Source organism: Bidens hawaiensis, unplaced genomic scaffold (assembly GCF_021521415.1).
Source record: "Bidens hawaiensis isolate Kalapana, Puna unplaced genomic scaffold, B.hawaiensis_p1.1 tig00419456_1, whole genome shotgun sequence".
Classification (NCBI taxonomy): Eukaryota; Viridiplantae; Streptophyta; class Magnoliopsida; order Asterales; family Asteraceae; genus Bidens; species Bidens hawaiensis.
Window position 1 is genome coordinate 642,583 of NW_027504869.1, and position 4,477 is coordinate 647,059.

Genomic DNA, 4,477 nt, shown 5'->3' on the forward strand with positions numbered 1-4,477 from the left:
GATTCTATACAGATGATAGAAAACACATATGTGAGACTAGTTATTGATGCACCTGGCCTTGGTTACACTCTTAAACCTACTGAAGAAATGACTGTTGTTGTGAAGAAAAGTTATGATATTGACGTGAAGACATATTCCACTTTGACAATGGCTTTACCAGAACATGTCTTTCATCAATTCAGTCATATCAAAGTGTCTGCACCATTGTTTGCTACTTTAAAAGCAAGGAATCTTGGTAATCCTCAGGAAAGCAAAAATTCAATGATGAAGTTTTAGTTTAAGAATTTCAATATTATGCTGCATGAGACAGTTGGAGAATGGTTGGCAAGATACTATCACTTGTTAGCTGAGCTGATTAGGTTGGGTTACATTGTGATGATGAAGATAGGATTGATACTGTAACACCCGTTAATTTTCGGTTCAAAGGGTTTATGCTTGTAAAGTATGTATATTCCTCGGGATTTAACCGACATTTCTCGGAAACCTTTTCGTCATACCGTTACGTTAAGTTATTTAAACTTTCCTTTCATGTTGCCATATCTCTCAAATTAGAAGGGCTAGAGTATAACTCGTTGTTTTATATCATAAAACTAAAAACCCTAGCCCCCTTCCTTCCCTATTCCCGATCGGACAAGAGAGCAGCCAAGGAGCTGCGATTTTTCTTTTTTTTGCAGCCAAGGTGTGATCATAAAACTTCAATTGAAGGTTCATACTATGTCCCTACAAGTCTTTTACACCTTACTTGATCATATTAACGTGCTTATTGGTCGTTAGGGTTGAGTTTTTGTTAAAATGATTTCTGACAGATTCGTACTTGATTATTCTTCGGTCTGTAACTCGATGAAAATATATTGTTTTTGATCGATTCTTGTTTCTATGATATTCTAATTTGAGTCTAGTTTCTAGAAAGGTATAATATGTAATTTTTGGACGAGATTTGACTGCCTTTTATGATTTTATAAGATCGAGTGTCAAAGCTGATGCGGGATGACGGATTCTGGTCTGTCTTCCCGACGTCATAACCCTTTTTTGACAAGTCGAAATTGGTTGTTTCTACTTCTGGAAGTTAGTATTTTGAGTTAGGAACCAAACCTAATTGGAATCATTTAATTTTTCTGGGTAATGATTTTTATAAAAATAAAACAATTTTGTTGCACACTGAAATTGCTGCACATACCTTTCTGTGTTGGAGGAATTTTTATGATTTTTGTTTCCACTAGAAAAATATAATAAAAATATTTTTAAAAACCTAAGATATTTATTAAAGTCTGGTAAAAATTTAATAATTTATTTCAAAGGTTATCCTATCTAATTAAATGCATCTTCGCATGCTAAATCTGCACGTTTTACTTGTTATTGATCGATAAGTTCGTTTAGGCTTAACCGGTGGATGTTCTATTGTGTTCTTTTCGGGGATGTTTGATGTGAGTTTTTGCACCGCAATCTTCCTAGGTATGTCCCATATATCATACTTTAAAATCATGTTCATTGGTGTTCGTTAGATTGGTCAACTAGTTGTAGTTTGATTGTTAGTGTTCGGTTGACTATAATTGTAGTTTTATGCATTTAACGCGAGGGTCGAAGTGATTAACGACCAATTCAGCTAGGGGAACTTGGTTTGATGTACTGGCTGTTGGAAAATCATTTTTATAAGTTATGGGGCTGCATTGATTGTCGGTTGCTCAAACGGGTCGGTACAACGCGCAATTGCGTTTATTGAATAGTTGGTGCGTTGTACTTGCGAGTTACCGACCCATTTGACTCGTGTAGCGTCGTGTGGACTTTTTGGGTGTGATTTATCATGTTGGGTCCACACGGGGCTGAGTTGGATGTTAATGGCCTAAACGACTCTTAGATGCGCGTGTTAGTGTCACCTAGTGCTTCCGGGGGTAAATTGGGAATTCTTTATTCCCGGGAGTATCTAAGGGTCGTATTGGTGAATGTAAGGCCCCGAGGGCTATTATGATTGAGTTTGATGAGTCGAGGTCTTAGGTAACTCGAACCATGTTAGAACATCTCATAGGATAAACGAGTCCGTTCGATGTCGTTTGTAATGTTTGTATGTAAACCGAAAGGTCTTTTAGTTTTGGGATTACTTAGGGATTATCTAGCTCGTGGTGAATACGTGTCTTGTGTCAGGTGAGTTCATGATGCCCCCTTTTTACTCTTTTAAAATTTTGGGCTACCATGCACATCTAAGCGATTTTGCTTGATTAATTGTTTAAAATTATTTTGGATGGGCTTACTTGTATATGGTAGGTCTTGAGATGATATTATCGTATGTATGTATGTATTATTGTATGGATAATATTTGGCGATGTTAGTAGTCGTTATCGACTACGGATGTTACGTATGCCTACTTTGTGTTTGCATACGTTGGATGAGATGTTACATGTTTGGGTTGTACGTGTTCTCGACCCTGATGTTATTACTTGGATGAGATGTTACGTGTTTGGGTTGTACGTGTGCTCGCCCCTGATGTTATTACTTGGATGAAGTATATGTAGGTATATAATTATAAGGATGTTTATATATAATTATAAGTATGTTCATATATACTTACAAGGATGTTTATATATAATTATAAGTATGTTCATATATACTTAAAAGGATGTTTATATATAATTATAAGTATGTTTATATATAATTATAAGTATGTTCATATATACTTACAAGGATGTTTATATAAAATTATAAGGATGTTCATATATGATTATAAGGATGTTTATATACATATACAAGGATGATTACTTATTATTGATGGTAGCCTAACTGTTGTAACCCATTTTATTTTTAAAACTCTTGGAATGATTATGACAATTATTATTTTAGATGTCAATTATTAAAACTTGAACTCACTCAGCTCAAGCTGACTTTGTGTGCATGTTAGTGTGAGTTTCAGGTTAGGAGGAGTATGAGTTTCCGCTTAGACGTGCACGAGGCTACTTGGACGGTGGAGGGCGTACATAGTCGGAAGTTTTAATGATGAACACTTTTCTTTTAAAGTTTTATTAAATACATTGAAGTTTGGTTTTGGGCATAATTCCCGGGTTTTGGGAACTTGTTTTAATAATTATGATTTTCTGCTGAATTATACTCTGAAATGGTTTTCGAAATGAAATGAATTGTTTTGGGTTTAAGAATTTTGTATGTTTCGTGTATGATCACCAGCTGTAGGATTCCCGGGATTCGGGGTCTTACAGATACTTTGAAGGATGCTCTTCTAAATTCTTACTCAACCTACATACTTGTGCTAACTGAAAGTAGGTATTTCAAAACCCCAAATATCAAATGCATGGATTTTGTAGAAAAATTGAAGAATAAAGAGTATGATTTAAAGTTCCAAAATTCATCCAAAGTTGATCAAGATCCTACTTTATATGGTGGAGCAGCTCCTACAAGTAAGAGTACTTCTACTTCTATCACAACATTCTATACCCAAGCAAGTCATAGGATTTCTCCACAAGAAGCTTTTACTAATCCTCAAATGTTTTCAAATCGATCTACTACAAGTTCAAGCTTAGTTCCTCCTCCCTCACCACCAAATGTTAACATGAAGGAAGCATAACAACACTTTGCATTCATGGGGGCTTTTATGTGCTTATATGAACAACTGGTGGGAAGTAAAGTTGCTCCATGTGATTTAACCAATTAAGATTATGACTAGATTAATTCATATGATCTAGAATTGATGGATCTTAAATGGAATATGGCCATGATTGTGAGAAAAATCAAGAAATTCAAGAAAAGAACTGGAAATGATTTGCCCACTATGAGAAAAAGGATTGAGTTTGATAAACTAAAGGTGAAGTTTTATAATTGTTAAGAGTTTGGTCACTTTGCCAAAGAATGTGACAAGCCTAGAAAAGAGTATTATTCAAGAAACAATACTCAAGATAGAAACTCAAACAAGAAGTATAATAACAATGAGTCAAAGGAGAAGCCAAAGATAGCTTTAGAGCAACCAAAGCAAAGTGAATCAAAGGCTATGAATGTTAAAGCGGGTATAGATTAGTCAAGAAGACTGTTTGGTGAAGCTTCAAGTGAATCACAGTAAGCAAACATGGCTGTGATTGTAAAAACTGAAAAGAATGGGTGTGATGAGATCACAAAGGTTACTAAGAAAGTGAAGTGTCTAAATCTGAGTCAGCCATATCTTGTGAAGATCAAAATGAAATATTCGCATGTATGGAAAGGATTGAGGAGGTCAGTTCTAACTTTTCTCCTAGCATTACTTATGATTATAAGAGTTCAAGCTCATCAGATATTGATGATTCTCTGAAATTTGTGTGTTTTCATTGTGATGAATCAAACTCTAAACTTGAAATGATTCGTCCTTACAATGAGAAATTAATCATTAATCTTGCTATAGTTAGAGATAGCTATCAAATAATGCTCGAAAGTGACAATGATTATAAACAAAAACTATATGCTTTATCCGATAGCAATCATGATTTAAAAGCAGAGGTTGCTACCA